The sequence below is a fragment of the Pelophylax lessonae genome, assembly GCF_965119305.1.
Source record: "Pelophylax lessonae genome assembly, chromosome: 6".
NCBI lineage: Eukaryota > Metazoa > Chordata > Amphibia > Anura > Ranidae > Pelophylax > Pelophylax lessonae.
Genome location: NC_138773.1, coordinates 127,347,631 through 127,371,692, shown reverse-complemented (window position 1 = coordinate 127,371,692; position 24,062 = coordinate 127,347,631).

Genomic DNA, 24,062 nt, shown 5'->3' with positions numbered 1-24,062 from the left:
CGGGAAAAGGTAGTTGAACTGTATAAAACAGGAAAGGGATATAAAACGATATCCATGGAATTGAGAATGCCAATCAGCAGTGTTCAAACTCTAATCAAGAAGTGGAAAATGAGGGGTTCTGTTGAAACCAAACCACGTCAGGTAGACCAAGTAAAATTTCAACCACAACTGCCAGGAAAAGAGATGCAAAGAAAAACCCACAAACAACTACAGGTGAAATACAGGACTCTCTGAAAACACGTGGTGTGGCTGTTTCAAGATGCACAATAAGGAGGCACTTGAAGAAAGATGGGCTACATGGTTGAGTCTCAAGAAGAAAGCCATTACTACACAAATGCCACAAAGTATCCCGCTTACAATACGCCAAACAGCACAGAGACAAGCCTCAAACCTTCTGGCACAAAGTAATTTGGAGTGATGAGACCAAAATTGAGCTTATTGGCCACAACTATGAACACTACATTTGGAGAGGAGTCAACAAGGCCTATGATGAGAGGTACACCATTCCTACTGTGAAACACAGAGGTGGATTGCTGATTTTTTGGGGATGTGTGGGCTACAAAGGCCAAGGAAATTTGGTCAGAATTGATTGCAATATGAATGCAGTATGTTATCAAAAAATACTGGAGGAAAATTTGCATTCATAAGCCCGGAAGCTGTGCATGTGACGTACTTGGACATTCCAACATGACAATGATCCTAAACACAAGGCCAAGTCGACCTGTCATTGGCTACAGCAGAATAAAGTGAAGGTTCTGGAGCGGCCATCTCAGTCTCCTGACCTCAATATCATTGAGCCACTCTGGGAAGATCTCAAACGTACAGTTCTTGCAAGACATCCCAAGAATTTACAGGAACTGGAGGCTTTTTGCCAGGTAGAATGGGCAGCTTTACCATCTGGGAAGATAAAGAGCCTCATCCACAAATACCACAAAGGACTTCAAGCTATCATTGATGTTAAAGGGGGCAATATACGATATTAAGAACTTGGGTATGTAAACTTTTGATCAGGGTCATTTGGATAGTTTCTGTTGTCATTATGATTTAAAAAGAGTAAGCACAGTTGATTGATAATAAATGGCTTCAGCCAAACACTAACCATGAGTGAAAGAAAAGTATTTTTGTTATTCATATTCTCTGAAAAATGGCCAATCATAAATTCTGCCAGGGTATGTAAAGTTATGAGCACAACTGTACATATGGTTAAAAAACAAACCTAAGCACAAATCAGAGTAACAATGTAAGAAGAATGTAACACCTTCCTACACAGTCTCAATTAAGAACAATAGTATGCAAAATATTAAACCCAAAAATCCTAAAATCTGGAAAGACACCCACGGCTATCTCTTACATATTATACAGAATGGTATATAAAACAGATTCAGAAAATACAAAATAAGGTAAGATAAATAAAATCATCTATTGAAAATAAAGCAATTTTTTTTTTTTAACAACAAGGAGTGCTTTATTGTGAAAAAAATACACAATTACAGGGTAGGAAATAAACGGTAACAGGCATTACAAAACAGAAGACAAGAGCAGTACAACACAGCAAAAAGAAACACATATCAACCAATCTACATGCTGGAGGTCATAAACCGTTAACAGAAGAATACCCAGCAGCAAAATCAAAACCATAATAAACCAGATAAAAAGGGAACAGAAAGGGAGAGGGGGGGAGGGAAAGGACAGGGAGGGGAGGGGGATAGGGAGGGGAAGGGAACACAAGGCTCAAAATCAGTCAGCAGTACAAGGTGCCCAAACCTTATACTTCCAAGGGCAACCCCTGTTCATATAAGTAAGTTTGTACATAGGCAGATCCGCATCCACCAATTTAAGCCAAGATGCCACATACGGGGGAGAGGAGGCAGCCCATTTAGGAAGTATACCCTTTTTTGCATAATACAAAAAGGTAGGAGATCAGCAGCTTGGAGTGATGCGAGCGCTGATCATCTTCATGGATACCCAACAATGCCAACTCCAGGGAGACCTGCAGCGAGAGCCCCAGCTTGGCATTGATGGCCCCAAAAACAGCCGCCCAGTAACCAGCTATCACCGGGCAGTCCCAGAACATGTGAAGATAAGACCCCGGGTGGGAACGACAGCGATGGCAAGTATCAGCCCAGTCAGGATAGATACTATGCAACCTCTCAGGAGTATAGTACACCCTATGAAGAAATTTCACCTGAACCAATTTGTCCCTGGAAGGGATGACCAACTTGGGACCCGCTTCTAAACAGTCCTCCCTCCCCAATCCAGGGAAATCAGAGCGCCACTGTAACCAGAGTCGCTCAAGTTTAGGGGAGTCCGAACCCAAGAGGGAGGCATACAAGGTAGACAGAGGTTTTTTTCAGATCCCCGGGGGGCCAATATTTTTTCAATGGGATCTAACTGGAGGAGAGGAGGCTCCCGAAACTGCGTCCGGAGGGCATGGCACAGCTGAAAATACCGAAACCTCATCCACAGAGGCAGCCCAAATCTCTCCTGCAACTGAAAATGGCAGAACCCCGTTCGAAGACAGGACATCGGCCAGAGTCTTTACCCCGTACCGCGCCCACACCTGCGGATCCGGAAGCATACGCAAATGGGGCACAGGAAGGGGTTCCCCCACAGAGGATGCTCCGGGGACCACTGGCCAGGCTGGAGGAATTGCCTGCGGGCCGCAACCCAGACACGCCAAGTAACCCGAGACGGCCCAGACACAACCTCATAGGCCCTCGGACCTCTATACACAAAATTCCGCAAATAGGCCAGAGAGCCCCGGTGAGCCGCTTCCAAGCAAGTGGCAGCGTTCAAAGTAGAACCCTGAAACCACCAGTGGAGCGTCACCAAAATCTCCGCCCAAAAATAAACCTGAAAATTTGGTAGCGCCAGACCCCCCAGGCTAGGAGGCAGCCACAAGGTGGATTTGGCCAAACGCGGGACCGAGCCCCCCCAAATAAAGGATCCCACACATTTAACCAAATCGCAAAAAAAACGACCCGGAACCCAGCATAGGGTATTGCGAAAAATATTGGTAAATTTAGGTAATATCATCATTTTAAGGAGATTGATTTTCCCCAAGAGATTTAACGGAAGACTAGCCCAGGAGGAACAATGCGCCTTCAAGTCAGCAAGCAGGGGTATTACATTTTTGTACACAAAAGAATCGAGGGGCTTGGACACCTGAACCCCGAGATATCGGAATTCAGTCACCCAACGAAGGGGGGTCTGCTGGGCCAGCTGCACCGCCGAATCATCAATCGGGAAAAGCACTGATTTGGTCCAATTAATACGAACACCGGAATAGTCCCCAAAAGTATCAAAAATAGTAAGCGATGCCCAAAGAGAGGGACCCGCATCCTAAAAGGTAAAGAAGGGTATCATCTGCATAGAGAAATATCCTCTCCTCCAGGGCACCCAGACGCAACCCCCACACCGCATCCGCCGCCCTGATCAATATAGCAAGTGGCTCCAGGGCCAGAGCAAAAAGGCTGGGAGACAAGGGGCACCCCTGCCGAATACCTCGGCGGAGTGGGAACGAGTCCGAGAGGTCACCATTGGTACTAACACGCGCTCTGGGCTCTCCATACAGCAGCCGCAGGCCATGGAGAAACTTAGGGCCAAAGCCAAATCTGCGCAGAACCTCCCAGAGATACTCCCACACCACCGAGTCAAACGCCTTCTCAGCGTCCAAAGAGGCGATAACCCTGGAGCCAGTGTTGTCATGAGGGATGGAGAGATTGAGAAACAACCGCCTAATATTAATGTCGGTACCCCTACCTGGCATAAATCCGGTTTTGTCCACATTAACCAATTCCTCAATAACCGTGGATAACCTGGAGGCCAAGATCTTAGCAAATATTCTGGCGTCCACGTTTAACAGCGAGATGGGGCGGTATGACGCACAGTCTAGGGGGTCCTTGCCCGACTTGGGGATGAGAACGATCACCGCCTCCTCCATCGAGGTAGGGAGGGACTCCAGGGAGGCAAAGTCCGACAGCAGAGAGAAGAGGCGTGGGGCAAGAATGTCCACATGAACAGAGTAGAACTCCCCAGGTAAACCATCCGCACCCGGCGTCTTACCCTTCTGTAGTCCAGAAATCGCCACCTGAATCTCCTCCAGCGAGATCGCCCCATCCAGGCGGTCCCTAGAAGAGGCCTCCAGGACAGGACAGGAAAGGAAAACCCGTCCAGGTAGCCAGCCAGGTCCGAGAGAGTATAGTTGGCCCTAGATGAATAAATGGATTCAAAAAATTCCGCAAAGCGGGTGTTCACTCGAACTGGAGAAGAGACAAGCTCTCCCCCCTCCAGCCAGACAGAGCCCACCGGAGTAGTCAACGATTGACTCCGCGCCAACCAAGCCAGAAGCCTGCCATTCTTGCCACCATGTTCAAAAACCTGCTGAGCAGAGTGCACCATGGCTTTGTTAGTCGCCTCCATGCGGAAGACAGAAAGAGCGCAGAGAGCCTGCTGGAACTCCACATTGTTTTCCGGGGACGGGTTCGAAGCATATGCCTCCTCCAGGGCAGCCGCCCTCTCCTCCAAGTCCCGCAACGAGCCCGAGGCCCGCCTCTGAATAAAGGATATACGAGAGATAAATTCCCCCCTAATCCAAGCTTTAAAGGAATCCCAGACCACTGGGGGTGAAGCGGCCTCAGCATTGGATTCCCAGTGGGCAGTGATGACCTCAGTCATCTGCGACTGCAGTCTGTCATCCTGAGCCCAATACTTCGAAAGTCTCCAGAGCCTGGGTCCCACAGCTCGAGAGAGCTCGAGGGATAGGCAGAGAGGTGCGTGGTCGGAAATGCCGCGGGAGAGGATCTCCGCCCACGTAATCAGGCGCAGAAGAGGGGCAGACGCGAAGGCCAAATCAATGCGCGACAGGGGCCGATACGAGGTAGAGTGACACGTATAAGCCCTGTCACATGGGTTTAGAAAACCACACATCTCAGTAAGGGCAAACGCCTCTGCCCAGTGCAGGAGGTCTGGGGAATCCCTTCACGCAGCATGCAGTCTGTCCAGGCCTGGATCCAGCACCAAATTAAAGTCAGCCAGTAGTAAAATATTGGGAGTGTCAAATTGCAGCATGGTCTCCATAAGGGAGTAAAGTAATTGGACAGAAGCAGGGGGAGGCAAGTACACCCCCACCAACACCATGCATACCCCATACATACATACAGATAATCACAGACCCCCCCAGGTCTGTTTTAACGGCAAGCACATGAAAGGGAAGGGACTTATGCACCAGTATACTGACACCCCTAGCATAGGACGAGTAAGTTGCATGGTAGTGGGGTCCCACCCAGGGTCTCCTAAGGCTGCGCAATCTGGAGCCCTGCAGGTGTGTTTCCTGCAGCACACAGATGTGGGGATTATGCTGCCACAGGAACTTAAAGACCAGCGAGCGCTTAACTGCAGCATTGAGCCCCCTAACGTTCCAGGAAACAATCTTTAAAGTAGACATGGGAAAAATAAATATGCATAGATTAGGGACAGCAGCCAGCCGCAGGGAGCCCCCCCCCCCAGCAGAGAGAAAGTCCCTCCACCGTGCAGGCCCCCCACAGACGGCAACCCCCAACGGATAAGTCAACATGCACAAACATAAGTTGTTCAATTCCCACCAATTACAAGTTATCAAGGTAGCACTCCAAAAACAAAAAAAACAAAGAGCAAAACAGCAAAAACAAACCCCCCAAACTGGCATCATGTACCAGTGTAACCCCCAACCCCCCACCCCGCATCACCAACCCAAACTTTGGTGCGCATAGATCCCCAAACCGTGCAACTGCACAACCAACAGGAGGGGCGATCACCGTCAGAGATCATCCCGTAGGAGCAGCGGTCCATGCAGCAGAGATGCTGAAAAAGTCAGGATAGGCAGGTATTCAATATAAAAAGTAAACTCTTCGCCAGCCAGTACATGCAAGAATTAGGCCTGGCCAGCCTCACCACCAAGTAACACAAGGGACTAAAAGATATGTAACCAAGGAGTACCAGGGGCAACCCCGCAGGGGTGCCCCAAGGACAAAAAGAGGGAGGAAAAACAAAAAGTAGGGATAAAAGAAGGATCCAGCAAGAAAGGCACTTCCAGATCTTCCAGCCCAGTCCTGAAAAAGGTAGAAGGAGGGAGAACCAGAGGGCTACATCAGGCGACAAGTGTAACACAGTCAGCAGCATAACAGTCTCCTGTAGTTCCAGGGGCACACACTTAAAGGGACCAGGCAGTACTCAGCAAACCCATCCGAAGTAGGCCGAGCAGGCCCAGATCCCAGGTAACAGAGCAACAAAAAAAAAACAGCTCAGTAATCCACAGGTAGGAAAGACAAGGTACTCAACGTTGCGGGGGCAGATTATCCATCCAGGCAGAGACATCCGAGGGGTTCACAAAGAAATGGACAGCTTCCCCATCTTGAACACGAAGGCGCGCTGGAAACAGCACACTGTATTTGATGCCACGGGCACGTAGGGCAGCTTTAACTGCATCAAAGGACTTCCGGAGCTTCTGGGTCTCGATGGAGTAATCCGGGAATATTAGGAGCTTAGTATCCTGGTAGCAGAGGGCACCCTTCAGCCTGGCAGCTCTGAGCACTTCATCTCGGTCCCGGAAATTCAAAAGCCTCAGGATCAGAGTGCGGGGAGGTGCCCCAGGAGGACCCGGTTTAGGTGGGACCCGATGCGCCCTCTCCACAGTGTAGAAGGGGGAGAAGCGGGCCTCGGGAAGCAGGGACCGAAACAGTTCTTCCACAAAAAGAGTAGGATTTGCCCTCTCAACCCCCTCAGCCAGTCCCACAATGCGGAGGTTGTTGCGCCTATTGCGATTCTCCGCATCCTCCGCCTTATATTCCAGAGCCCTGACTTTAGTCTGCAGCGTGCGGATCGCCCCTGTATGGTCCCCGACCAGATCCTCGGTGCGGCCCAGGTGCTTCTCCGCCTCGGACATGCGGGAACGCAGCTTGTCCATATCCTGTCTGATAAGCCCCACATCCAGCTGCACTGCTTAAATTTTTGACGTGAGAACAGATTGGCAGGAAGCAATAGCCGCCATAACGTCCTCTAATCTCAGCTGAGAAGGAGACGAGGAGGACTCGGAGTCCGTTTGAGACGCCATATTGGAGCGGGTGCGCGGGCTTCCCGCCACTAGGCCCGGGGCGCTCGGGGAAGAAACCTCCAAAACGGCCGGAAATTTTAGCTTCTTACCCCGCTCCGCGTGTCTCGAAGATCTCCGGCGCATGAGGAGCAATCCAGTGCAGGTTCGGTAGCCGTAGGAGTAACCCAGCCGACAAAGAAGTTAGAAGGTCCAGCAGAGCTCCAGCAAGTGCAACCGCTCAGGTCTCCATCTTGGCCACGCCCCCCGAAAATAAAGCAATTTAGATCAAATTCTACATTTAAGCCTGTAGAGACCGATACTCTAGCCTCATACATCCAGCCTAATGCAATTCCCCTCTCTTCAGTGATTAATAACTCTTTCAATGCCCCACAATTGTAGGCTACTTTTTTTTTTTTTACACAAATATAGCTTTCTTTGGTGGCATTTGACCACCACTGGGTGACTTTAAGGCCAAAATGTATTCTTCTACATGTCTTTGGTACAAAAAAATCCAAATAATTTTATATTGGCAATATGTATCGGTAATTGGTATCGGTGAGTACTTAAAAATAAAAATGTATTGGTACTCGTACTCGGTGTTCTAAAAAAAAAATGGTATCGGTGCATCTCTAGTGGATAGTGCCCTTAAAATGTGAGTGTATTCATTCGAGCTTTTAAATATTAAATCTTATGAAACAGAAAGCACTATTCTGCTTTTGTCATGTGTATTTTGTAAGTGCATGCAAAGGAGCTCTAAACAGAGAGCAGAGTCAATACCAGCACCTTGGCTTTTGGCTGTATCCCCATGAGGAAATGCCTAATTTGGCCATCCTGTAAGCTCAGGGGTCACTTCATTGAGGTAAGTGGCCAACTTATTTTTTTTTGGTTACATTTTTGTGTACTTCAGCAAGACAGGAAATCTTACATAAAGGGAATAATGGTATGTAGCGGGGTTAAACATGCCTAAAGACACTGTTTGATATGTGGGAAGGAACTAGGCTCCCTCTAGTGGTAGCTGCATGGAATTTCCCGGGCTGTGACTTCCTTTTCACAAGATGAAGAAACTACATCTCCCAGGCTGCTTTGCAAGATCCAGGAACTAGGCTCCCTCTAGTGGTAGCTGCATGGAATTTCCCGGGCTGTGACTTCCTTTTCACAAGATGAAGAAACTACATCTCCCAGGCTGCTTTGCAAGATCCAGGGTGCACGGCTGCACCGCACGGCACTATGGGGGAGGTTATTTAAAGGAAGAGAGAAGCGCGCGAAGGGGGGGCCTTTCTGCGCTGGACTCTGAGGAACCAGCGAGCGAGAGTGAAGGACTGACACTGGATATTGGGCCAGAGCCTTTTAGCCTGGAGGGACGACGTGGAACCGTCCCATCTCAAGCACGAGGCACATTCCTGGAGGTCATACTGCTGTTTGCCGAGACCGGAAGTCATCCGCCAGAAGGACCCCGCGCGGCTGGCATATAGCCAAAGGACTGAGACCGCAGTGGAAGCGCGCGAAGGAGAAACTTCTGTTGGTGAGAGGGCACATGCCCAATAACTGACTTTATCTGCTGAAGAGACAGTTTTATCTACAGATAGCGGTAGCGCAGCAGGAGGTGATAAAACCCCGGGGTTTATCACCATACTCTCTCAGGAGACTCATAGACAAACAATAAGGTCTGTAAAGGAGTCGCCAGAGGCTTATCTCTCTCGCAGAAGTTATTGCTCAGTTACGCAGACACCCTGCGGTGACAACTAACAGCTCGTTGTTTTCTCTCTCTTGATCTTTATTCCTAATCTGGATTACAAATGAGCTCTATTCAATAACCTTGCTAGCGAAGATCAACAAGAAAGAAGAGAACTTTGGGGGAGGGACTCAGATAGGCCCACCTACCTGGTACTGTGTCTAGCCTTAATGCAGGAGGAGTGTGGGGGTATTCTTTTACCTTTTTAAAGCTGTTTTAAATAACCTTTTATGGACTTGTATTGTATTGTATTGTATCTCCCCTATTCAATTTGATATATAGTAAACTAAGTTTGGTTAATTACAATCTTGTGCGTTGTTCCATTGTGTCACCCAGAAGGACTACTATTCAAGAAGGTAACAAGGTATTGTTGCATAGTGAAGTATTGTATTCCAACCTGTGTATCTATTTGATAGTCCAGTCCTATTCTGGGTCAGTTGTGCCTGAGGAGGGATCGAGCCAATTTGATTGGGTTGTTAGGCAGGGTGTAGACCCAATAATATAATCAGCAGCTCCTGCGGGGGTATTGCTACACGTGGGGGCTCGTCCGGGATTTCTACAGTCCTGCAACACAACCCTCTCAGCCCCAGAATCCCCTCCCACGCAGAAATGGATCCTGTCGCTGCTGCTGAGTGGTGCAAGGAAGAGAATGTCATAGTGGAAAATGGCCTGGTGGTTGAAATCAAGGGAGAAGCCTGGACTGAAGAAAAGCTCCTCCCTGTTTTAAGGGCACTATCCACAGACAGGAAATTCTGGGTGATTGACATAAAAACTGACACCACTGCCCCACACACGTATGCACTGTGTGAGTGGAGGAAAGGGGTCCCTGATTATTTCAATGGAAACAGTGTAAAAACTATTGACCAAACAGAACTTTTCCTGATACATCCAGGAGTTCCTACTGCGGGTCCCTCATCCACCACCCCTGGGGTATCCAGCCAAGAAAAAGGTGTCCAAGAAGGGCATCCTGAGTCATCACCTTTGTCGACTTTTAGCTCAGAACTGTGTGCTGTTCTTGGGGAGATTGTGGCAAAATGTAGCAGGGACTCCTCGAGCTATCTGATGACTGGATATAGGAAGCTCCGGACATTCTCTGGGAAACAGCCTGTGCCTTCAGCAGAAGATGGGTTCGAAGAGTGGCTAGATACCGCCACTCAGGCTTTGGAGGAATGGGAGGTACCAGAACAGCACAAGAAGCAGAGGATCACAGAGAGTTTAAGGGGACCTGCATTAGAGGCTGTACGTAATCTAAAGCTTAGCAAGAAGAACTGCACTGCACAGGATTATTTGGACATTCTGCAAGATGTGTTTGGTCGGACGGAGAACGCGGCTGAACTTCTCTACCAGTTGGACCACTGTTATCAAGAAGAGGGGGAGAAGTTGTCCGAATTCATTAAACGTCTGGATAGGATTATCCACCAGATTCTGTTAAAGAAAGGAATAGACCCCCGGAAAATAGATGAGACTCGTGCACGACAGGTTCTGAAAGGGGCTCAACCTTTAGATCCCATTGCCATACTGTTACGAACTCGTCGAGATGGCGGCATTCTAGAATACCCCGATCTGATTCGAATGGTCAGAGAGGAAGAGGTCATGTTGGACAACAAGAAGAAAAGTCGGCAGTTTGACTCAACTGCCCGGGTTGGAGTGATAAGTGTGGAAGAGGGTGACTCTCAAGTTGAACTCCTAAAGACTCAAGTGTCTCAGTTGATAGAAATGGTGTCCATCCTGACTGGTCAGGTATCCACTCTACCCAAGGGGAGTATATCGGAGAGGCCAGATGAACCTGTTAGTCTCAGCACAGATCCAGAGCCACGGCCTGCAAGATTGTTAACTTGTTTCAACTGCGGGGGAGTTGGGCATGTTAGAAGGGTATGTCCCAGCTCAGGAAATGCTGCCGCGAAACCTCGCGAGCCAGCGGGAAACTTCAGAGGACACCGGTGAAGGAGTCAACCGGGTGTCCGCCAGTCTTAAGGGACTCCAGAAGTGGTGCAGGATCAGGGAAACTGAGTCAGGGGGTCAGACCCAAATATAACACCCCCAGTTCTAGACTCCGGGTTACTGAGGGAAGGAAAGTCAATGCACACCGGATTCGGCGGGGGCCTAGATCAAGGAAGAAAAAGGAGAAGAGGGCCAGGGTACAGAGAACTGAATCAGATAACAAGGCTACATCAAGAGAATTCCCAACTAACTTGGTCGGGCCCTCCCCAGTGGTCTCGGTTCAGGTGGAAGGAATTTACACAAGAGCCCTCCTTGACACAGGGGCCCAGGTGACTCTTTTGTATAGAGACTTCTATGATAAATATCTTACCCATCTACCTTTGCAGAAGTTGGAAGATCTGGAGATATGGGGTATTGGGACCCAAAGTTTTCCCTATGACGGGTATCTGCCAATCAAGTTGACCTTTGATCCATCAGTGGCTGGTGAAGCGGAAACCTTCGACACCTTAGCGGTGGTCTGTCCTCGTCCACCCGGGGCCAACAAAAGCTCTCTCATCGTAGGAACAAACACTGACCTGGTAAGGCGCCTTCTGATACAACTGGTCCAGGGACAAGATGCTCAGGCGCCAAGGATCCATCCCATGCTACGGCAGGCCTACCAACGATTAGTGTTGGAGCAAGAGACCCCCGCAGAAGGAGTTGGACGACTCTGGAAGCTGGATAGAGCAGAAAAGGTCTTACAGCCAGGAGAGGTGGCCTGTTTTAAGGCTTCTGTTAAACTCACATGGCAACAGCCGGGTCCCTTCATTATCTTTGAATCAGGTCAAAAGGAGAGACAGAGAGGGATAGAAGTGATCCCTGAGGTGATCCCTTTGAAGGTGTTACAGGAAAACCGTGGAAGGGTTTTAGTGAGTGTCAGAAACACCTCTATTACACCAGTGAAGGTACCGGCCAGAGTGCTCCTGGGCCAAGTCAACCCGGCTACCCCAGTTGCCCCCATTGATTTCAAAGAAAAGGAACAGGGTGAAGCGGTTATAGAGGAGCTTTGCTCTGGAAACGCTGCCCTCCCGCCGGAATGGGTGAAGAGGGCCAAGGCACAACTTGCTCGATGTAGGGAAATATTCTCTAAGGACGAGTTTGACGTGGGATGTGCCAGGAGCGCCACTCATAAGATCCGCCTGAGTGAGGACAAGCCTTTCAGGGAGAGAGTCCGGCGAGTCCCCTTAGGTGACTTAGAAGATCTACGTCAACAGCTGGCAGAGCTCAAAAAGATCGGGATTATCCGAGAATCCAGGAGCCCGTATGCTTCCCCGATAGTGGTAGTCCGAAAGAAAAATGGATCTTTGAGGCTTTGTATCGACTACCGAACGCTGAACAGAAGAACCATCCCAGACCAGTATACCACTCCTCGAATCGAAGATGCCCTACAGAGTCTGTCAGGGGCGAAGTGGTTCAGTGTGATGGACTTAAAGAGTGGGTATTATCAGATCCCCATGCACCCTGAAGATCGGGAGAAAACAGCCTTCATCACCCCTGTGGGGTTCTTTGAGTTCAATCGCATGCCTCAGGGGTTGTCCGGGGCCCCTGCTACCTTCCAAAGGCTGATGGAGAGGACCGTTGGAGATATGAATTTGATAGAGGTACTGGTATACTTGGATGATGTTATCGTGTTTGGCAGAACTTTGGAAGAACATGAGGAGAGGTTGGAAAAGGTCTTGAAGAGGCTACATGAAGAAGGTCTGAAACTTTCTCCTGAGAAGTGCCAATTCTATCAGTCCTCGGTCCATTACCTGGGCCATATCGTGTCTGAAGAAGGGGTGGCCACTGACCCGGACAAGCTGGATGCTGTTGCTTCCTGGCCGAGACCCACAAATGTGACCGAACTCCGGTCATTCTTGGGCTTTTGCTCCTATTACAGGAGGTTTGTGGAGGGGTTCGCCCAGATTGCCCGACCCCTAAATGAGCTCCTGAAGAATGAAGAAGATGATGTCCCTGAGTTGGTAAAGCCGGCGAAGTCCACCATGGGCCCCCGGAAGGCTAAGGAATCCATCCAGGATCAGTGGACCCCGGAATGCGAAGGGGCCTTTGTCCAGCTGAAGGAAACCCTAACCACTGCCCCTGTGTTGGCCTATGCGGACCCCACAAAACCATATGAACTGCATGTTGATGCCAGCCGAGATGGGCTGGGGGGGGTACTTTATCAGGAGCATGAGGGTCATCTGCGACCTGTTGCCTATGTGAGCAGAAGCCTACTGCCTGCTGAAAGGAATTATCCTACTCACAAACTTGAATTCTTGGCCTTGAAGTGGGCAGTGGTTGACAAATTGAAAGACTACCTGTACGGAGCTGAATTCATTGTCAAGACAGATAATAATCCCCTCACCTATCTGTTGACTACGGCCAAGCTGGATGCAACAGGACATCGATGGTTGGCTGCCCTCTCTAGCTTCAATTTTAGCCTGAAGTATCGGCCAGGAATCGGAAATAGGGATGCAGATGCCCTATCCAGAAGGTTGCATGTTCCACAGGAACCTGCGGAAGAATGGACTCATTTGGCTCCAGAAGGGGTGCGTGCCCTATATCAGGGAACTGAATTTCGATCCCGAGGAGGGTCAAGAGCAGAAGAGATTGGGGTTTCGGCTATCGGAGTACCCAAATGCTACTGCCAGGTGACCCAAGTTGAAGGGGAGGGTTTGCCCCGGCTGTCCAAAAGGGACTTGCGGAAGGAGCAGTTGGAAGACCCTTTGGGAAAACTTCTTTTGGAAGCCTTGGAGATCCAGAGCCCTGAGTTGCTTCTAACTGACTCCCCTCAGGGGGCCCGTCTGTTACATAGAGAGTGGACCCGGTTACAGATCAGAGAAGGAGTGGCCTACCGGAGAGGTCCATCTGAAGATCTGGAGGAGAAGTGGCAACTGTTCTTACCAGCTAAATACAGAGAGGGAGTTCTGGCCGCTCTTCATGATAATCATGGCCATCTGGGGCCCGAAAGAACCTTTCAGCTTGTCAGGGACAGGTTCTACTGGCCTTGTATGAGGGCCGAAGTTGAAGGATACTGTCATTCTTGTGTCCGGTGTATACAGAGGAAGACTCTGCCATGTCAAGCAGCCCCAATGGGCCATCTACAAAGTCAGGGACCCATGGAGCTGGTGTGCATTGATTTCCTTTGCTTAGAGCCTGATCTGAGTGGCCAGGGGAATGTCCTTGTGGTAACAGACCATTTTACCAGATATGCTCAAGCATTCCCAACAAGGGATCAGAAGGCCTCAACGGTAGCCAAAGTTCTTGTAGAGAAGTTCTTTGTACATTATGGGTTACCACAACGCCTCCATTCTGATCAGGGAAGGGACTTTGAAAGCAGACTGATCAAGAGACTGTTAGATATGTTAGGCATTCAAAAGACTAGAACCACTCCCTACCATCCACAGGGGGATGCCCAGCCTGAACGATTTAACAGGACTCTTTTGGATATGTTGGGGACTTTGAGCTCAGAGAAGAAACAGCATTGGGGCAAGCACGTAGCTGCCATTGTGCATGCCTACAACAGCACTGTCAGTGATGCTACTGGATATTCCCCTTATCGGCTGATGTTTGGAAGGGAGGCTCGGTTGCCAGTGGATTTGGCCTTTGGCATTTCGCCTGATCATACCTCTTCAGCATCGCATAGAGGATATGTGGACCGACTGCGGAAGAGTCTGAAAGCGGCCTATGACAAGGCTCAGGCCACATCTGATCAACGTGGACTGCGGAATAAAAAAAATTTCGACCTAAAAGTTCGGATCCATGACCTGCAACCAGGGGACAGGGTTTTGTTGAGAAACTTGGGTGTCCCGGGAAAACACAAGTTGGCAGACCGCTGGAAGTCCCAACCTTATGTTATCTGCAAGCAACTGCCAAACCTTCCTGTGTACCAAATTCGGCCTGAAGGAAGTGTGGGTCCATTGAAGGCTTGGCATCGGAACCATTTGCTGCCTCTCTCTGAAGCGGTTCGTATGCCCCCTGTGGAAGACGTGTCAGAGGCCCCTTCGACTTCTCGCCGGTCCAGACCAGTTACCAGATCTCAGACGACGCTCCCAGATGAGGGAGAGGGAAGTTCTCCATCTGAAGATTTGGAAGATGAAGAGGAGGTACCCGACTGGTTGTGGTCATCTCAGTTGCCAGAACCCACACCTGCCTCCCTGTCTTCATCTGACTTGGCTGATAGAGGAGCCCTTCGGGCAGAAGCCCCTGAATTCATACCCTTTCATATGCTTCCAGAAGAAGCAGCTGAGGATGAAGATCCTGAGGAGGAGGTTGCACCCTTCTCTGAAGAAGAACTGACCTCTCTTGAACCATCAGGTTCCTCTGTGTTGGAACATGAGGAGGGGGACATTGAAGAATCCTCAGAAGTGCCTGATCCTAGCACCTCTGAGAGCATGCCTCCACGGGAACAGAGGGAAAGGAGAGTCATTCACCCACCTAAGAGACTGACCTATGATCAATTGGGTGAATGTTCGGAAGAAGCTGTTTTTACCTCCAAAAGATCTCCTGACCAGCCTAGTTCCTCCACTGTAGATTTGGTGGGGGACAACCCTAGCTCACCCCCAGGCACAACTGTACAAGCCACCCAAGTTTTGGGGGGTCTGTGAGAGATCATGAGAACAAAGTATTGAAGTAGAAAACGTTTGCATTTAAGTTTGTACATAAGGATATTGGGTTTGGCCATTATAATAAGCACAGTTTTTGATGTTCACAATTTGGTTTACTTTGTGAGTTAATGTTTGTGCACATTTTGTTGCTCTGACCTCACTATATGTTTTTTTCTCTTTCTCACCTTTTGATGTTTTTTTTTCAACACAAACTTTAAGATGTAAGTGTTTAAGAAATTGTAAAGGCACATGTGCTTTTTAAAGGAGCACTATATAAAAGCACTAGAAATCAGCACTATATTAACACTGTAGAAATCACTTATTTGCTTATTAATTGCACTTTATCGTTTTACTGTTGCACTGCTATTAGAATACAAAATTGGATGTATTCAGATTGACTTATTTCAGCAAAATGTTAATGTTTTTGTTGTATAATGCCAACCTATGCACTAGGGTACATACTGTTGACCTCTTTGGGGACCAAAGTTTCTCAAGTGGGGGGAGTGTGTAGCGGGGTTAAACATGCCTAAAGACACTGTTTGATATGTGGGAAGGAACTAGGCTCCCTCTAGTGGTAGCTGCATGGAATTTCCCGGGCTGTGACTTCCTTTTCACAAGATGAAGAAACTACATCTCCCAGGCTGCTTTGCAAGATCCAGGAACTAGGCTCCCTCTAGTGGTAGCTGCATGGAATTTCCCGGGCTGTGACTTCCTTTTCACAAGATGAAGAAACTACATCTCCCAGGCTGCTTTGCAAGATCCAGGGTGCACGGCTGCACCGCGCGGCACTATGGGGGAGGTTATTTAAAGGAAGAGAGAAGCGCGCGAAGGGGGGGCCTTTCTGCGCTGGACTCTGAGGAACCAGCGAGCGAGAGTGAAGGACTGACACTGGATATTGGGCCAGAGCCTTTTAGCCTGGAGGGACGACGTGGAACCGTCCCATCTCAAGCACGAGGCACATTCCTGGAGGTCATACTGCTGTTTGCCGAGACCGGAAGTCATCCGCCAGAAGGACCCCGCGCGGCTGGCATATAGCCAAAGGACTGAGACCGCAGTGGAAGCGCGCGAAGGAGAAACTTCTGTTGGTGAGAGGGCACATGCCCAATAACTGACTTTATCTGCTGAAGAGACAGTTTTATCTACAGATAGCGGTAGCGCAGCAGGAGGTGATAAAACCCCGGGGTTTATCACCATACTCTCTCAGGAGACTCATAGACAAACAATAAGGTCTGTAAAGGAGTCGCCAGAGGCTTATCTCTCTCGCAGAAGTTATTGCTCAGTTACGCAGACACCCTGCGGTGACAACTAACAGCTCGTTGTTTTCTCTCTCTTGATCTTTATTCCTAATCTGGATTACAAATGAGCTCTATTCAATAACCTTGCTAGCGAAGATCAACAAGAAAGAAGAGAACTTTGGGGGAGGGACTCAGATAGGCCCACCTACCTGGTACTGTGTCTAGCCTTAATGCAGGAGGAGTGTGGGGGTATTCTTTTACCTTTTTAAAGCTGTTTTAAATAACCTTTTATGGACTTGTATTGTATTGTATTGTATCTCCCCTATTCAATTTGATATATAGTAAACTAAGTTTGGTTAATTACAATCTTGTGCGTTGTTCCATTGTGTCACCCAGAAGGACTACTATTCAAGAAGGTAACAAGGTATTGTTGCATAGTGAAGTATTGTATTCCAACCTGTGTATCTATTTGATAGTCCAGTCCTATTCTGGGTCAGTTGTGCCTGAGGAGGGATCGAGCCAATTTGATTGGGTTGTTAGGCAGGGTGTAGACCCAATAATATAATCAGCAGCTCCTGCGGGGGTGGTGCTACAGGTACAATACTCAGAGGTGCACCCTTTAACACTGTACAATCAGAGTAGAATGAGTCACAGCATACTGCAAGCACAGAAACTATACATGAGAACAAAGTTTATCCAGCATGTAATACAAGTGTAGCAACTAGACCAAAAATATCTACCTAAAGGGTGTGGAGCTGTGCTTAGAATTATTGTAGGCAAATTCTGCTGTTGGAAGATAATCTACCCAATCATCCTGTAAATAGCTAACAAAACAGCGAAGATATTGTTCCAAAGTCTGATTTGTTCTTTCCGTTTGGCCATTGGATTGAGGATGAAAGGCAGAGGAAAGATTGACTGTGACACCCAGGGACATGCAGAAACTTCTCCAGAATTTGGAAGTAAATTGAACCCCCCTATCTGAGACCACGTCATCTGGGATCCCATGTAGTTTAAATACTTCCCTGATCATTAATTCTGTAGTAAGTTCCGCATTGTGTACCCTCTTAGTTGGGATGAAGTGAGCCATCTTGGTGAAGCGGTCGACCACTACCAAGATGGTGGTCATTTCCTTCGAAGCAGGGAGCTAACCACAAAATCCATAGAAATTGATCCCCAAGGCCGTGATGGAATTGGAAGCGGTTGAAGCAATCCCACAGGGGAAGATCGGGGTGTCTTATGACGTGCACAAGTTGGACAGGAAGCAACATAGTTCTTTACATCTTTCTTGTAACTAGGCCACCAGAATGAGCGAGACAACAGTTCAGCAGTTTTAAAGGCTCCAAAATGTCCTGCAAGCTTAGAGTCATGAACCAGTCTGAGGACTTCTAGCCGTGCACTTTGAGGGACATAAAGGCACTGATTCTGAATCCAAAAGCCATTTCTGAAGGCGAGACTCAGGTCCTTAGGATGTTGTTTAAGGAGGGTATCAGAAGAGTAGCCATCTTTAAGCAAGGTCAAACATACTTTGGGATTGGTGGCTCCTAAAAAGTTCTTTTGAGAAAGAATAGTGCAGTCAGAGTTGCTTCCTTGAGGGAATTCAGACAAACTCAGTGACAGGGCATCAGCCTTGCCATTTCTTGAGCCAGGTCTTTAAGAAACGATGAAATTAAACCTGGAGAAGAATAAAGACCAGCGTGCTTGTCGTGAGGACAGTCTCTTTACAGAACGGATGAACTAAGTTCCGATGATCGGTAAGAACAGTCACTAAATGCTCAGCCCCTTCCAACAGATGCCTCCATTCAGAGAAAGCTTCCTTTATAGCCAGCAATTCTTTATTCCCAATGTCATAGTTCCTTTCAGCAGAGGACATCAACCGGGAAAAGTACGCACAGGGATGAAGCTGCATCTTTTCACCTGTACGCTGAGAAAGGATAGCTCCAACAGCAGAATTTGAGGCATCTACTTCTACAACAAAGGGCAGTTCGGGGTCAGGATGTACAAGAATTGGTGCAGAGGTAAAGAGTGTCTTTAGTTTACAGAAAGCAGCTTGTGCCTCTGGTGCCCATGTGAAGGGACATCCCTTCTTGGTTAACTCGGTAATTGGTGCAACCACCTTGGAAAAGTCCCTTATAAACTTTCTGTAGAAGTTGGCAAATCCAAGAAATCTTTGAATCTCTTTAACATTCCTAGGAGCAGGCCACTCCACCACTGCTTTAATCTTATCAGGGTCCATGCTCAACCCTTCAGGGGAGATTATGTACCCCAGGAACTGAATCTTGGTCTTTTCAAATTCCTCAGGCGCTTGAAAATAATGGATACGTGTTTGCGATGTTCCTGTAGAGAATCTGAAAAGATAAGAATATCATCTAGATAAGCAATCACAAATTGATCCAATAGATCTCGCAGCACATCATTAATAAAGTGCTGAAAAGTTGCTGGAGCATTGCAAAGACTGAATGGCATGACCAAAGACTCGAAATGTCCATATCTGGTTCTGAAAGCAGTCTTCCATTCATCACCCTTACGAATGCGAATGAGGTTATATGCACCCCGTAAATCCAATTTAGTAAAGATCTTTGCAGAACGAAGTCTTTCCAAAAGCTCGGGAATTAGTGGGAGGGGATAGCAATTCTTGATAGTGATTTTATTTAATTCCCTGTAATCAACGCATGGTCTCAATGTCTTATCCTTCTTCTCACCAAAGAAGAGAGCTGCCCCAGCAGGAGAGGTGGAGTGTCTTATGAACCCCTTTGCCAGGTTTTCATCCAACCACTCCCTTAACACCTTTAATTCAGGTTCGGACATTGAATAGAGACGGCCAAAAGGAATCTCTGCCCCAGGTAAAAGTTCAATAGGACAGTCATAAGGGCGGTGTGGGGGTAGCTGATCTGCATTCTTCTTATCACACACATCATGAAATGCTCTGTATTGAGGTGGCAGGCCTTCATATCCAGGAACCATGTGTTCCTCCATCTGGAGATTCCCGACATGGGAGGAGACAGGTTGACAATGTCCTTTACAGTACTTGGAGGCAAAAGTTAACACTCGTGTTTCCCAGTTGACAGAGGGGTTATGAATAGAGAACCAGGGGATACCTAGAATGATAGGAAACTTTGGTGATGAAATCAACTGAAAACATATGGTCTCTTGGTGATTAGGCTCAAAAAACTGACTAAGAGGAGCAGTCTCATGGGTAACTGGCCCGGAGGATAATGGGGAACCATCAACAGTCTCCATATCTACAATTCAATATGATGGTCTTGAGCAAATCCAATATCCATAAAATTTCCACCCGCTCAAGAGTCCAACATGGCAGAGCAGGGAATGTCATTAGCCCCATCAGAGAGTCGAATGGGAATTATAAAGTGAGTGGGCGGAGCTTGTATAAGATTGCTTCCTTCAAGTATTGGAGAAACAGACTGGGCAATGGAACTAATTTGTTCAATATCTTTAACATCAGTTGCAGCAATTGTTCTCCTTAGCTTATTTGGACAGTTAATAGCATAATGTCCAGAGTCCCCACAATAAACGCATACATTTTCAATCCGACGTCTTTCCTTTTCCTGAGTAGTGATACCCCTTCTAACGGAATCAATCTGCATAGGTTCAGGGTTACTGGAATCATGAAAAACCTGAGAACTCTTCTGAGGAGGTTGACTAAAAGAAAAACGCATACCTTCTGTATTTCCTAGTATTCCCAGTCTCTCTTTTCTCCTTTCAGAAAGTCTCTGGTCAATACGGATGCACAATTGGATAAAGTTCTCCAGATCATCAGGGGCATCACCTCTAGCCAGTTCATCCTTTATTTGCTCAGAAAGCCCCTGCCGAAACTGGCTTCTTTGTGCTGCTGGATTCCAGGTTGTATCTGCGATCCAGCGCCTGAATTCAGTAGTGTATTCCGCAACGGAGCGTCGTCCCTGACGCAAATTATGCAGTTTGGCTTCAGCGGTAGCACATCGATTTGGATCGTCAAAAACTTGGTCCATAGCTTTAGTAAAGGATTCAAAATTATCTAAAATGATGTCATCCTTTTCCACATAGGGAGAGGCCCAAGATAACGCTTCCTCTGTCAGGAGATTGATAATAAACAGTACCTTCTTTCTTTCAGAGAAAAACGCAGCAGGCTGCATTTGGAAGTAAATGCGACACTGATTAAGGAATCCTCTGTAAAGCCGGCGGTCTCCATTGAATTTTTGTGGAAATGGCATTCGAGCACTGGACTCAGAACTGGCGCCATTCACGGAACTAAGATCCAACACCTGTTTCTTTAAGTTCCGAATTTCAGCTTGTTGATCCTTCACCACATTTTGCAGTTCTTTAAATTTTGCCTGATAAGTGACACCAAACTCTTGCAAAGTTTTCATTCAGAAATTTGCTTAGCAAAGGTAGCTGCCACTGCGGACTTCATTGTGGCCAGATTATTCTGTCACGATTACTGGGTCAGGCTCAGAGTCTAGTCGCTGAAAGCAGCAGCACAACCGTGGTCAACAAGCAGGGTCTGGTACACAAGAGATCAGCCGGAGTGAGGGAGCAAGCAGAAGAGTAGTCTTAGTCTTTAGCCGAGGGTCGGTACACAAGCAGTGAAGAGCAAAATGGCAGCAGGCAGAGGCGTAGTCCTGGAATGTAGCTGGAGGTAGGTACACAAGTAAAAGATTCGGGAGGATGAAGCACACAAAGCTAGATCTTGGCAAAAGCACAATAATCTGGCATCAGGAAGTTCCCAGATCAGACTTAAATAGGAAGTTCAAAGGAGTGGCCAAAGGTTCAGAGTTCACAGGAGACTGGGCAAGGAACTAGGCAGGAAACTGGACAAGGCCTAGGTTACCACATAGATTTAGAATGAATAGATATCAGCTGCTGGATAGCTCAGCAAGAAGAAGCGCTGCCAGAAGCAACCAAGGACCTGGGTTTGAATCTGGGCCCTGACACACGAGTTGAGAGGCCAACTTTTGCTTGGTGGTGGTTTGCAGCACGTGTCTCACCTGAATGCCTATTAATCTCAGGTTTTTTGTACCTGATTGTTTAATGGACTATTTTAAACTTTATTACAGTTATAAAATGTTTAGGTTTGATTGTATATGAACTATTGGTTTGCACAGCTCTCTTGCTGTTAATGTTTTATATAGGTATTGTGAAAATGACTTCAAGTGTCCAGCCTGTATTTCCGTATAATATCTACCTATCAATGGCTTGCGCCGATTATTATTTTTTTTTGTTTTGTGCAATTTTTTCACTGCAATTTAGCAGCGGCCATAGCTTTTTTCAATATCTTGAACAGACAGAAGTTAAATGACATATTTAGTGATAAAAAAATATCTGATAATCATACAGATGAATTGGCTCACTCACTTACGTTAGGTTATATTTCAGAAAAAAAGAATAAAGCTTGGTGGGATATCGTATCGTTTGAACAGTACCCGTCTTCTAAACCTATTCCCAGACGTTTAAGGTTGGATCTCCCACCCAATGTTGGATTGCTAGATGAAGAGTCCAATGAGTGGTTTGAATTCTTTAACAAGAAAGGTTTCGAACTTTTGGAATTCTTGCTTAAACAGAAACAGAGGAAAATTAAAGTTTTTGGTTTCTCTGATTGAAGAAATTAAAGTTCGCCTTGAGTCCCAGGAGGAATGGGAACTTTCCAATGAGTTTTCCAATATGCTCATTAAATGGCACAAAGAGGCATAAATAAAAAAAAAAAGAAAAAATGTATTCGGGTTTTAAATACTTTTGAGAATAAGATTTTTGTAAGATCTTACCCTAAAATCTTTTTCTCTGATGTCTATCGGCAAATGCAGCCTCATCGCCATGAGCTGAGTGGGTTATGCTACTCCCATGAGGAGTAGTCTAGGCAGGAAAATTTGAATGTACACGCCCTAGGAGTTGTCCCTCCAGGCATAACCCCCACTGCCACAGCCCAGCACATCAGTTTAGTTTTAAAGCAGTGAAGACAAAAGAACCAACCCCAAACAGAGGGGCGGGTGCTGGGTCTGTTGATGGACATCAGAGAAAGATTTTACAGTAAGATCCTACAAAATCTTATTTTCTCTATTGTCCATCGACAGACGCTGCCTCATCTCCAGCTGAGTGGGATGTCCAAAAGCAGTATAGGCATGAGGGGTGGGAAAAAAACCCAACCAGACAGTAACGTCAACTCCAAGAGGCTAAACCTAGCCAACCGGGCAACAGAGCTCAACCAAACAAAAGGAGCTCACCCAAGTAAAAGTCCCCTAAGAGAATAACAAAAAAAACATTCTCTTATGAAACACCAGCCTGCAAAACCTTGCGGCCAAAAGAGGCATCCAAAGATGCCAACAAATTCACCTTTTAAACTTTTGTAAAGGTGTGCACAGACGACCAAGTCGCTGCCTTACAAACTTGTACAACAGAGGCCTGATGGCGAAAAGCCCATAAGGCACTCAGCGCTCTAGTAGAATGTGTCTTCACAGGGAAAGGAGGAACCTGACCCTTGATTGAGTAAGCCTGAACAACAGTCTGCCTGATGCATCTTGAAATGGTCGCAGCGGACACAGCCAAACCTTTGCGAGGACCATCCGGAAGGACACAGAGTCCGACTTCCTGAAGGACTCCATAACCGTCAGATAAACCCTTATTGCCTGAACCAGATCCAGAGAGTGCAAGGCAATCTCCTTGGGATGTTTAGGCTTAGGACAAAAGGAAGGCAACACGATGCCCTCATTAAGATGAAAATCTGACACCACCTTAGGGAGAAAAGACGGATTAGGTCGGAAGACCACTTTATCCTTGTGGACCATCAAATAAGGCGAACGACAGGACAGCGCCGCCAACTCAGACTCTGTGAGCAGAAGTGATAGCCACTAGGAAGGCAACCTTCTGCGACAAAGAGCAGAGAAATCTCCCTAGTATTCTCAAAAGGAGGATTTTGAAGAACAGACAAAACCAGATTAAGATCCCACGGCGGTATCTCCTCGGAGGGGCCAGATGATGCACCCCCTGAATGAAGGTGCGAATCAAACTATGAGTATATACAAAAAATCCTGGCGCTGTGGTGCCGGTAATCAGAAGGCGGGGATGGAACAGTAAGGTCGGACAATGCCCAAAGAGGTCCACCATTGGTTACATGTCCATGTCCGGGCTGCAGCCTACCCAAACCCATATCCCAACTGAGAAGAAAAGTAGCGACAAAAACGGGTATATTGGCGCTCCCGGACAAAATGGCACAAGGACAAAATGGATACTGCTCGGAATCTTGAAACATTAAAACTTGTTTATTAAAAATAAGTTAAAATATGCTCCTTAACAGAAAAAAACAGGGTGCAGCCAACAGCAGTCAGATGTTAATCCGGTAAAAATACCTCAAAACAAGGAGGACCCAGGAGCGGGGGAACGACGTCTAACCACCTGTGAAGCCTGGATGGTGTGGTGCTTGTGGGTGGAGTGTCAGCCTCGATCAACCCGGGAAGCCTCTCTGCTGGTTTGCC